Source organism: Myotis davidii, unplaced genomic scaffold (assembly GCF_000327345.1).
Source record: "Myotis davidii unplaced genomic scaffold, ASM32734v1 scaffold200, whole genome shotgun sequence".
Classification (NCBI taxonomy): Eukaryota; Metazoa; Chordata; class Mammalia; order Chiroptera; family Vespertilionidae; genus Myotis; species Myotis davidii.
In genome coordinates this window covers 6,738,008-6,751,418 of record NW_006293700.1, presented here as the reverse complement: position 1 = coordinate 6,751,418, position 13,411 = coordinate 6,738,008, and the positions used below count along the sequence as shown (strand labels likewise).

Sequence of the window (13,411 nt, the reverse complement as noted above, 5' to 3'; positions counted from 1 at the left end):
TTGTTTTATTGTTGATCTCTCTCTCTCTCTCTCTCTCTCTCTCTCTCTCTCTCTCTTTTTTTTTTTGCCTTTGAGGCTCTTCCACAGTGTCAGCTGCTGACTGATAGTAGGAAAACGGCCTCGTGGTGTGAATGAAAGGGACCTAGCGGTTGGTAAACAGAGATAAGGAATAAATAGAGCGCAGGCAAAAGGAGATAGTTCTGTGGGGGCCCAGATTGCTGCCAGTCTGTTCAAGGGAGATGCAGAGCCTGTCCTTTTCCCAGATTAAATTAGTGTGCGAAATCTCCAGTGACCTGCTCCCCTTCTCCCCACACTCTTTAGCCAAGCTGAACAGCCTCTGCTGTAAAGTATTCATTTTACCCAGGGACAAGCCGGACAATGGAACTCTCCCTGATACTTATGGACAGCTGTTGTCATGCATAGGGCTCTCAGCCTTTCATTTTTCATAGGAGCTAAAAGGGTTTTTACCTTATAACTGAAAGAGGGCACAAATGCAACTTTGCCAGTTCTGAGGTTGCTTGGACAAGGGGTAGGACGGAGGTGGGGGTGACTTCGGAGGGAGGAGAAACTGCTAAAGAAAGCAATTCTTATTTTGCTTGGCTACTATGATTAAACTAAGATAGAAATTAAATTTCAAATCTGGGTTCCGTGTGAAGAGAAAATACCTTTGATTCTGAAAGTTTCCTAAAATTAAGGTCACCAGGGCAAACTAGCTATTCCATCTCTGCCTTTTCTAGCCTTGTTTTGGCTAAATATGTATCGTTTTATTACCTGTGAATAGTAAGTAGTAAGCCTGTAGGATACCTCTGTAGTCCCGTTTTTTCTTTCTTTCTCTCTCTCTCTCTCTCTTTTTTTTAGTGATTTACTGCAAATATATTCAGCATTTGACTGATTAAATAGACCTTCGGCAACCTTGAGGGTCACTGTGTAGAGTATGTACATAGAAAATGCATCAGCCCATTGTACCCTGGCAGCTAATGAGATTGGTCGTTAAGTAAATGACACAAAGCCTACAAAAAAAGCTTAGCAGCTCACCAGAGTGTCACAGAGTGTCCCTGCACACCACACAACCACACAAACACTGGACGAACCCGGCCCACCCCTGCTTTATTCTCCATCACTGCTTCCCTGATGTCAGCGAGGGAGGCAGAACAAAGGCTAGGAGGCACCGGTAAGTCAGTCTGGCAATTAAGCCCTAGGGAGAAAGTCGAACAAATCTTAGCCTAACCGCGCGTGGGGCTGAGAGCCCGGCTCTCGACAAGTAGGTCAGAATGAAGGGGTTTTGCTATCACTCTGAGAATATTGTTCCACTGCTCCGTGTTCTTATGTTGTTGTTCTTGCTGTTTTGCTTTACCGGTACCTAAAAGTTTTTTACATTTCCAAAGTAAAGTGTACTCCAAAAGGCCAGTGAACCTGGATTTGAGGATAGGCTGTTTGTCGGAGAAGCGGTACTTTCGCAGGCGTTCAGGTGTGTGTGTTCAGGTGGGAAAAACTTTCAGATGCATGCGGCAACTTTGATTGCAGTTAGTCCTGCTGCTTTGAAAAGAAAATGGAAAGCTGGGGTGTGAATGTGTGCAGTACAGTTTATTCTTGTCAATATAAAATTATCACACCTGCTAATATAGATTTTTGCTATAATATATAGGATGATCATTTTCTTGATCAATATCTTTAAAAAATCTCATCATCAAACACAACAAAATGAAAAAAAATATAAAGGCTCCTCTTTTCTTTGTGTATTTCTATTTCTCTTGAATCTGCAAATAAAATTATTGCAAATCTGTGATGTTGAATAGGATTAGCGGTTATTTGCTTGCTTTACTTGGGAAAAAAAATCAAAGCTGTCTGAGACTGAGCGGCATTGGCTTCCTATGTCCCTGGGAAAAATGTGTTTGCAGTATTGAAGTCTAAGCTTTCAGAGAAATATGGCAACAGGAAGTTGCCAGAAAGTCTTATTTGCCTCGCTGAAATGTCTGTCTGCCTTAGACTTGTGTACTCAGAGGATGTTTAGTTCAAGAGGGGATGATTTTGGTACAAGAAATTCAGGTAAATTAAACATTTTATTCTAGGAAACTGCCAGCTGCGTGGATTGTCACTGGTTTAACAAACTCTGCAATCTCATTGAGAATATTTGAAAAGTATTGTTAACATAAGTGTGGTGTTTTAAAATAGCTGGGATGCATCATATCAGTGTCAGGATTCAATTTTTAGCGACACTGTCATTTAATATCAGAATGTCATGTCATAATCATCTGTGCATGAAGTAAAACTCTCCATATTTTATAAAAATCAGTTGCTAAGTTGCACGGAGACATTTTTATTTATGTAAGAATGCAGAAATGTTATGATATGGAATAAGTCACTCTTATTAGTAGTTAGGAGAGATTCATAATAGAGGTTCATAATATGATCTGGGTGATTAGAGGTCACACATTCTTTTTCTTTTTTTTTTATCTTAAAGTACTTTTCTTCTTTCAAATGTGTTCCCAACATTCATTCTATTTATCTAATTTGTTTATGTCTATATGTATATAGTATATAACGTATGTATTATTAACTCTGTTATGTTTATAGTAATCAGAATTTAAAAGAAACAGATTTTGTAAAGTAAGTGGAATAATAGTGTTTTGTTAATTTCAAGTAAAATATATATATAGGGAACATGTACTTTTACTTAACTAAATTCAGATTTTTCTAATGTGTAATCTCATCATGATGCCTTTAATGTGGTAGCAATCATGGGAAAAGCAAGCTATCTGAAATAGCTACAATTGCCACCTAACAATCTTAGTTTAAGGCAGAGTTATACAACCAGCCATTCTTACAGATATATTAGATTATCGTTCTTGTGCTGAACATTTTAAGTTTGAATTTCATGTTTTCAGAAGTGAAGTGTACTCCAAAATGTACTAGCTTATTTTTCTCTAGTTACTGAGTGTTCAGCATGTTAAGACAGGAGTGAAATGTTCAGAAAACATGCAATCACTTTGGAAGGCTATGACTACTCCTGTCCTCACCGGTGTAGCAAAGGGTGAGCAAACTTGACTAAAATCTGTTTACAGTGTGGATATAACTGAGTAGAATTACTTTCACAGGAATGGAATTGTCATTCTTGAAAAGATATATAGAGCTCTGTTGTAATTAAGAGGAGAGGGTACAGATCATTACTTTTGGTTTATATGAACTTGTTTCCACTAATGTTGGTCCTGAATTGGAGAGATTTAAAAATTTTAAACTATGGAAAACCACTAAGGAAATGGTTTTATCTAATGGATAACTTTCTTTTTAAAAGAAATTGGAGGGACTTAATTTTTGTTGATAGAAGGAAACTTTGTATTTCTAAACTTTTATTCAGATTCACTTATTTGACAAATATGTATTATTTAAATGACTTGGTTTAAAGGATTGTATTAGGGGCTGTGGGAGCTATAGGGTCTTCATTCCTACCCGCAAGGATCCATGATCTAAAAAACTAGAAAACCTTTCCTAGATAATAAGGTAGTGATTATAAGTGACATATAAGTGACAAAAGTGACAAGAGAATCTACAACACCCTCTTCTCAAGTTCATATGTTTGAAACCTTGTTCTTCAATTTACTAAACCTGGAGTCCTGGATAAGTTATTTAACTACTCTAGCCTCGGTTTCCTGGTCTGTGAGATGGGGGTTAGGGTAGATGAATCTTGCCTTATGATCTATGTGAAAATGAAATAAAATAATGTGCCCACAGCCCTTGGGTATATTGTTGTTGTTTTTTTAACTTTCACTTGGAGTTTGAGACAGTAAGTGGCCAATATCATGTTGTATGTTCCCTCCACATTTGCTTCTACCAGTATAGAACTCTTTCTCATGTTTTTACTTTCAGAGCCCTACATTTTGTGAGATTTCTTGAAGGACTGTGGAAATTCCATTTTACATGACTGAGTGCTCAAGTCTAAGGTAACAAGTTAAAAATACTAAATGTATATGAAGTATATGTGATTAAATGGACTAATAGGCTTAGTTTTATTAACAGAAATCAAAAGTGTTCATTAGAATTTCATTACATTTCAAGTTAAACTTTCTATAAGCATAAATATTTAATTTCATCTAATTTCAAAAAGGTTTATCTATAACTGAAGTATTTATAGAAAAGGTTATTATCTACTAAGATTATTTAAGTTCATTCTTCATTCTTTTAAAAAAATTAATATCTTAATTCTGCTCCTTTGAGATTTATTTCGAGTTTTGGCTTAGATTATTTCCTTTAATACTTTATATTTGGTTAAAGAAAATTTCAAGTAAAGTATTATTTTATTTCATCACCTATCAAATCTAGTTTTTTTTTCTGAATATTTTAAAACTTCATTCCAGTGAGTTTTAAGACTTACCAGAATTTCTTTACAAGTATTTGAATAATGTTTGTCAAGTGTTGCATCAAATTTATAAAGTTTCAGGCAAGAATTTATTACTTTCTTGATTTAACACTTCAGATTTTTTGTAGGAATATTTGTTCTATGTAACTTGACATATACATTTAAGTTACAACTTTGCAAGAAATTTGTTGCTAAAAATTTCTGGTCTACAATTCTTATATCCTCAGGTAAATTGCATTGGCCCACAAAATTGCCAATGCCTTCAAAGTCTTATTAGTAAGTTATTTATACTATTAGGTGGTATTAATTACAATAGTATACTAGCTTTTTAGATCAGAACATTTTAATTTATTTGATTAATATAATGCAAATAGGACAATGCTAGAGATACCTGCACAAAATACATGTTCTCCAAATATTCCTAAATATCGTATTTGCTGGTTTATTGAAGTAAAATATATTTTAATAGCTATACTATTATAATGAAGAGTTACTTTTGGTAATTCCATGAAAAACACTTACATTATGATTTCATAAAAAATAAGTATGCAATTTTTGAGTGGTACATTTTCTCCACCTTTTTCAAAACTTAAAAGTCACAAAGCTAGTTTAATTTAATTTTCTAAAGGCTGAGGTTTTCCTCATGAAAGAAACATGGCTCAAGGCCAGTGTGTAAACCTCACTTCATCCTTTTTTATTAGATGTATCATATATGTACTCAATTTTTAGAGTAAATTCTTGGCATGAGATGAAACTTAGTTTTCTTGTCATGGTATCCAGAACCAGATCAAAATGAACTGGTTAATTATTTAAGTGGAATAAATAGTATTTTCATCCCTGAGATGTAGAGTAAAGAGAGTAAGAAAACAAAAAAATGAACAAGTTTGTTATTGAAAACCTAATTTGTAAAAGAATACTATCAGCTAAAAAGATGCATCTACTGTGTGCTTTTTTGTCTCTATAGTATATTTGGTGTGAATTAGAATGAAGGTGTGTAGCTCTCTTAAATTTCCTTCTTTCAAATAGCAAACAATGGTAGGGAATTAGTTTTAACATTTCTATTCTGAAGGAGGAAAATGGGGTGAGGATGAAATATGCTCAAGAAGAAAATAAAATCAAGAAAGATTGAGGCTGACAATATGACTACTGTAGAAAGAGGGCAAAAATTAGAGTATACAACCTTTTATGCACAGAGCCCTTGATCTTTTTGTGTGTGAGAGATACCAGTGTCTACCAAAAGGGTTAAAGAAAATGCATTCTGTTGCATCTGCTTACTAAATCCCTTACTTTAGTAGAAATTCAAATTTTGTAAAGATTATTCGTTTTATTGATGCATATAATTATAATCACAAGCCATCTGCTGATTTGGCAGGCATGGTTAAAATTCTCTAACTCTCATAACCTTTCAAGTACAGTGCCCTTGGGACTCTATTTCACTTTTATATTTTGGAAAACATGTAGGGACAAATAAGGGCGGTCATCTGCAGAATGTCAGACCTGAGGAAATGAAAGAATGGAGATCAGGGTGGCTGTTGTGGGTATTTTTAATTGTAGGAGAAATTATTTTTTTTCTCCTTTTTTCTTTTTTTGCTTATGACTTCATGAAGGATTATTCTAGTTTCTATGATGTATTTGGGAATTTTTTTTTCCTAGGGATTAAAGCTCTATCATTAGTCTAAACAAAACAAACAAATGAAAAAAACCCTTCCAAATATTGCTTACATTTGTTTTCACAAATAAATTAAATGTGTTTAAGTAGATTTTTTGAATAGAATATTCCACTGTTTTTATTTTTCTGAAATTCTCACACTCAACTGATTGCCTTCCAGCCATGGATTTTAGATTGTAGAAGAGTTTGTATGTTTTGATACAGCCTTTTTGGTTTAAAGAGTCAAATTTCCAAGTGGTTTTTTTTTTTTTGTATGAAATTATGTACTGACCGGAATTTTTGTATGAAATTATGTACATGGCAGGCATCTTCTTGTGGCCCTTCTTTGCTACCATCAAACATTTCATACCTGATTTACTTACTTCCTTGGAAATATTTCTTCCATTATCAACCTATCAACTAGGGAAGCCCAAGGGCCAGGTGTTACAGGTTAGAGTTGGTCTCTGGGCCACATCACAGCAGACTGCAAGTAGGCGGAGGGAAATGTGGAGAAGCCACAGGACCCTAGGGTTTGTCTTTGTCAAATAATGGAAACATACACAACCCCCCCACCCCTCACTCCCACCAACTTTCTCTCTCTCTCTCTCTCTCTCTCTCTCTCTCTCTCTCTCTCTCTCACACACACACACACACACACACCTTAAATATTTGCCCCAAGAACAATTTCTTACAGTTTGGCAAATAACAGAAAGAATTTGGGGTACAAACACTGATTTTTTTTTTTTACAAACGACGATGATATATATGACAGTAATAATAATCTTTAACATTTACTGAGTTCTTACACTGTGCCAGGCGCTGTGTTGTTTACATGTATATATAATTTAATACTCATAATATTTCCATTGAAACCCCTTTTTGCAGAGGAAGCGACGGACTGAGAGACATTAAGATGTTTTTTCTTAGGTCCCCAGCAGGATAGAGGCTTGAGCCCAAATCTAACTGTTCCCCAAACCCATGCTTTTAATCTCTCCCGACGCTACATGGCCTCTGGGCACAAACTATAAGAAAAAGAAAAACAAAACAAAACAGTGTCCCAAGTACACCTGGGTTCTAGTCATAGTGAAATGTCATTAAGTAGTTAAATGATCCTGATGAAGTGATTTGATGGATCGCTTTATTTCCCTTGTAGGTAACATCTGTCACATTAAGGGTTACAGTAGGTGCACCCTGGACTCTCTTCATTCCTCAAATTCTAAAGCTCTATGAACTTTTTATGATTAAAACATCCCATGAATTTGAAAAACAATTCAGCCACAGCACTAGCCTTTCCTCTACCTCTCTAAGATGTACCTGTTTAGCCTGCCAATTGCTCTTGATGTCAGAAGTGGTCATTCTTAGAACCATACGAGCCTTAGCGCTATCATATTAAAACTCAAACACTCGGCCAAACTAGCTCTGTGAGCACCAACACAGATACTTAGAAACATCTGGTAATTCAGTTCTTCCTCTGAGTATGTTGGTGCAAAGCAGAATGTTTTTTCTCAATAATAATAATAATAATAATAATAATAATAATAATGACAAGATAGCACTGACATAGACCCAACCACTCTTGTAAAACCTTTATGTCTGTGAATTCTTTTAATTCTCACAACAACCACAACCAGAGCAGCAGCTGAGAAGATTGCCCCGAGAAGAGGCACTGCAGTGTGTCCGAGACTCCACACCAGGGCCACGGTCAGTGTGCCCGGACCACACACATTTGGCCTCTGTGGGGGAATGCTTATTTCACTTTTGCTCGAAATAATGTTTGGAAACATAGATTACAGGTTACAAAAGGCTTAGACACTTTGTAGTATGTAGTTATTTGTTTTTATTATTCTTTTCTTTTAATCCTTACCCGAGGATATTTTTCCATTGATTTTTAGAGAGATTGGAAGAGAGAGGGAAAGTCAGAGAGAAACATTAATGTGAAAGAAACGCATCGATTGGTTGCCTCCTGCACACTCCCTAACCAGGGCTTGGGCCGGGGAGGAGCCTGCAACTTCAGTATGAGCCCTTGACCCGAATCGAATCCAAGAACCTTTGGTCCACAGGCCAATGCTCTATCCACTGAGCCAAACCTGCGAGGGCAATTTTTTTATTTTAGATCTTAATTAGCAGTTGTAATACTCATAGAGTTTCCTTAAATGATTTTAGATTAACCTGAAAGCCTTTAAAAAAAATCATTTGCAAATAGCCTGTTGAAAATATAATACTAAGTAAAAAGAGTCAAGTTAATGAGGTCAGACCAAAGTCCTTTAAAGAAAACTATTTAAAATTATCTTATTCTCAGTATCTAGCAGAGAAACTTTGAACATATTGAGAAACACACAAGTGCTTGTTAAAAGAAAGAATTGATGTCTGAATGAGGAGTTTCAACCACAATAGAACTCTTCCTAGGTTGATACCACATCAAATTCATAAGAAATTAAGGTATTTTATGGATATGATTTAAGATATGGTTGCATTTTATATCGACTAAAGTTGCCAAGAGAGTGAAGTCAAAAAAGTAAATATCAGCACTAGAAAATTGTGAAGAGGTTATTTAGATTCTGTACAATGAATTGACTAAGAAATATATATGTTCCTCGAAGGTACCAGAAGTATAGAGAATGGATATAAGACATGGCATGTTCAAGGACTTTATGGGCCAATGTAGAGGACCAAGGCTCTCCCAAGCTTGTTTATGTGATAGGGGAAGCTTGTACCATCATGGCCTGTGCAAAAAAACAGTAGACTGTGACCACATGAAATTCCTCTCTGCCACTTGGCCTTAACGTATGAGGGGCCAGAGAATCTCACCAGACATAGTCAATTCTATTTTTACTCTAAAGATAGAGTTGTGGCCCAAAGAATAGAATGACCACCTTTCTTTAGAGGTAGCTTCTGGAAAGATTTCAGAGAAGAGGCATTTAAAGATTCACGAATCCATCCATTTAATAAACTTATTGAGAATCTCTTACATTTGAGCAACTGTGTCAAACAGTGAGGGTACAGACTTAAGAACTGTATGATCTCACACCAAACAGGAGACACAAACAAACTGAATTTACAATAGAGTGGGACTGTGCTATGCAAAAGGCAAGCCCAGGACAATGGATTGAAAACTGGACAAGCGTCATAAATGACAGCCATCTGGCTTGGATTACAGGATGGATGGGTAACCAAGATAAGAGATCCAGAAGGAAAAGGTTATTTAGAAGAAAAAGATGATGTACACATTGAGCACAAAAACAACCAGGTGATGTTGATTATTCAGTTGTTCAATGAGTCTGAAATTCAAGAATGAGATCTGGGATGGAAAGATGGACATTGGATGTGTGGGTTCTAAGGAGAATATGTGGAGTGAGAAGAGGAACAAAATGAGGTATCCCAGGGAGGACCAATATTGAATGGAAAGGTAGAAAAGGGGCGACCGACGAAGAAGGAATTTAGAAAAGGCTGAAGCCAGGATTGTCAGAGAAAACAAAAACATAAAATATTTCTCTAGGAAACACTGAGCGATAGTGTTAACTCCTCAGAAAATAGACTAGAAACGCAGCAGTAGACATACCAAATAGAAGGTCACTGGTGATTTTAGCCAGAGAAAATTCAGTGGAATTACAGGTGAAAGCAAAAAGCCCATGAGTTGTATAGGGAAGGAAGGGTGAAAAAAATGACTACGGGAAGTTAAGAAGTTTAATGCTGAAGCATAGAGATAGTAATAATTGCAGGAGAAATGTTTCTATACTAAAGAGAAGGAACCACAAGAGATAACACATTGGAAAAATTTGAAGATATGAAAGAAAAACAAAGTGAAGTAGGAAGCAAAGGTACTAGAGCCTATTTTCTAAAGGAGGGACCCTCATCCACTACAACCAGAGCAAAGATGCAGATGGAAATACATTGGTTAAGTGTCAAGAGGAGAGGTTAAGACCATTCAGAATTAATAGCAGCAACATTTTCTATAACATTAGGCAGCAACTCTGTTGAAATGTTTTAGACGGAAAGTTCCTCTAACGTGTTAGTTTTTGCTAATTATTACATTTGCATCATACCATTAAAAGCAAAAGGTTCTGTCTCACTCCTGAATGTTATTTATAATTCATAGTGGCATAGAAACCCAGAATATTAGTGAGAACCAGAAGAGGTAGGGGATTCTTCCTGGGAGAAGGGTGAAGGGGAAGTGCAGAACATCCTTCCTTCTGGAGCCATATGGAGGAAGGAGGGCAAAGAGTGGGAGAGGGAGGAATTGGCTTCTCTCCACGGAGGACGCGTGTCAGAGAGTTGGGAGTAATGAGTTTGGATCCTAGCACGAGCAGCAGATACATTTCTGCTCTTAATATCCGTTCTTTCTGTATTTTTCCTGGTGATCCTGGAGATAGAATTCCAAGCTGTCCTCCTTCCCTTTACTTTTACGACCTCCTCCCCAGACAAAGCCCACCTTCTTATATACCCAGAGGACTTCCACAGCCTAGAAACAGATTTCTCTGCTTTCACTCCTCTGCTCAAAGCTGTCCAACGGCATCCCATCACACTTAAAATGAAACGGCTCCACCTGTTATTTTTTTTAAATATATTTTTTATTGATTACAGAGAGGAAAGGAGAGGGAGAAAGAGATAGAAACATCTATAATGAGACAGAATCATTGATCAGCGACCTCCTGCACTCCCCACACTGGGAATCGAGTCTGCAACCTGCATATCCTGACCAGAATCAAACTGTGACCTCCTGGTTCAAAGGTCGACATTCAGCTAATGAGTCACACTCGTTGGGCTCTACCTGATTTTTTTTTAAAAAAATATATTTTATTGATTTTTTTACGGAGAGGAAGGGAGAGAGATAGAGAGTTAGAAACATTGGTGAGAGAGAAACATCGATCAGCTGCCTCCTGCACACCTCCTACTTGGGATGTGCCCGCAACCATGGTACATGCCCTTGACCAGAAATGAACCTGGGACCCTTCAGTTTGCAGGCTGGCACTCTATCCACTGAGCCAAACCAGTTAGGGCTCCACCTGATTTTTTTAAAAAATAGCTTTAATGGTGTATAATTCACAAAATGTACAATTTACCCCCTTAAAGCCCACCATTAGATAGTCTTTAGTATATTCATAGTTATGCACTCATCACCACCATGTTAGAACCTTTTATTTCCCACAAAAGAAACTCTTATGCCCCCTAACCATCACCCTCCAGTTCCTCCTCTGTCTCAGGTCCTAGGACCCATTAATCTACTTTATGTTTCTGTAGCTATGCTTATGGTGGAAATTCTATGTAAGTGGAATCGCACAATATTTTGGTCTTTTCTAGCTGACTTCTTTTATTGAGCACACTGTTTTTAAGCCTTAGTACCTGATTCCTTTTTACTGCAGAATAATATTCCACTGATTGTATGTACCACATTTTATGTATCCACTCATTAGTTGATGGACATTTGGGTTGTTTCCACTTTTGGGCTATTATGAATAATGCTGTGAACATCCGTGTACAATTTTTTTTTTTTTGGTGTGTGGACATATGTTTTCATTTCTCTTGGGTATGTACCTAGGGGTTGAATTGTCAGATTATATAGTAATCCTATGTTTAATCATCCGAGGATCTTCCATTCTGTTTTCCAGTGCAGCTGCACCATTTTATATTCTCTCCAATAACGTATAAAAGTCCACTTTCTTCACCTCCTCTCCAATACTTGTTATTGTCTCCTCTCTCTTTTTAAATTCTAGTCATCCTTGCAGGTGTAAAGTTGTATCTCGTTGTGGTTTTGATTTTCATTTCCCCGGTAACTAATGATGTTGAGCATCTTTTCATGTGTTTATTGGTCATTTGTATGTCTCCTTTGGAGAAATGTTTATTTAAGTCCTTTGCGCATTTTTAATTACTGAGTTGCAGTCATTCTTTATATATTTTAGATACAATGGCTCCCTTTTCACTCCAGGCACACGGTTCTTGTACTCTTTCTTGAATGAACAAAGGTTACTCTGACCTCAAACTAAAGTATACCCCCATCCTCAGCCGACATTATTTTCCATAGTACTTATCACTGTCTTAAATTGCGTTGTATATTTATTGTTTCCTTGGTTTGGTTCCCACACTGGAATATTATTTCTGTTTATCCTTGCTTTTGCATCACTGTCTTGTGATGTTGAGAGACTGTTGTGGTTAAACACATGGGCATTGGAGCTAGAATCCAATTCCCAGAGCTGCTCCTCATTGGCTGTGTGACCCTGGGCAAATACTTCTCCATGTTTTAATCTCCTTATTTGGAAAACAGGAATAATTAATAATCCCTGATTCATATAGTTGTGCAGATTGAGTTAATATGCAATATACAAATGGTATCTAATTAGATAAATAATAGAATTAAAATACTGACAAATATTTTTGAGTGAGTACTTAACAAATTTTCCTACTAATTACATGTTCTCTTAAAGAAAATGAACTGTTCAATCTCCAAGGATTTAACTAATCTCATCTACACATGACCATGAAGGGTTATAACTGTGTACTACCCATCTGTGGGCTTTGCCTATGGACTGATCTCTTTTTGGATCATATAATTTTACAGAATTTGTACTGTGTGCAATGTCTTTTATATGTGACGTCTTACGTAATTCTCACAGCTCTAGAGTGAGGTTCTGTTATTGTATCTTCTTTGTGGATGAAGAACCTGAAGATTAGGGAGATTAAATGCGATTTTGGAATCACAGAACTAGTACATGTGCAAGTTAGGACTCAAACTCAGCTTGTTGTTAGCTCAGAAACTAAGCATGTCACCACTCTAAATCTGTGCTCACAGTCTGCAGTCATTATCAAAGCATTTCCAGGTCATTTATCACTGTCTTCCCCTACATACCATTTTTATGATTTTTATCATACTTCAGTGTCTCCCACCCCCACCCCAGAGCTGTCAGCCTGCTCTCTATCCATGAGTCTGTTTCGATTTTGCTTGCTAGTTCATTTTGTTCATTATATTCCATCTATGAGTGAAATCATATGATACTGGTCTTTCCCTGATTGGCTTATTTCACTTAGCATAATGTTCTCCAGGTCCATCCAGGCTGTCACAAAGGGTAAAATTTTCTTCTTTTTTATGGCCCAGTAGTATTCCATTATGCAAATTTACCATAGCTTTTTTATCTACTCATCTACTGCTGGACACTCGGGCTGCTTCCAAACCTTGGCTATTATAAATAATGCTGCAATGAGCATATAGTCTTTCGAATTATTCTTTTGGGTTTCTTCGGACCCTGAATAACAATGGTGATCTTGAGAAGGAATAATAAAGTTGGAGGAATCATGCTACCTGATATCAAAATACATTACAAGGCCACAGTAATCAAAGTAGCTTGGTACTAGCATAAAAACAGACTTACAGATCAATGGAACAGAATATAAACCCAGACCTTTATAGTCAATTAATT

At 36.6% G+C, this 13,411-nt stretch overlaps 1 protein-coding gene across 1 annotated transcript in view; it reads left to right on the top strand.

The window, feature by feature from the left end:
- The window catches only part of ST18 (suppression of tumorigenicity 18, zinc finger), a 125,764-nt gene that overhangs the window by 5,197 nt on the left and 107,156 nt on the right, over positions 1–13,411 (top strand). Inside the window, exon 2 of the mRNA XM_015566292.1 lies at positions 3,865–3,938. The gene's annotated coding sequence lies outside the window, so the exon portion shown is untranslated. The remainder of the gene's footprint in view (positions 1–3,864; positions 3,939–13,411) is intronic.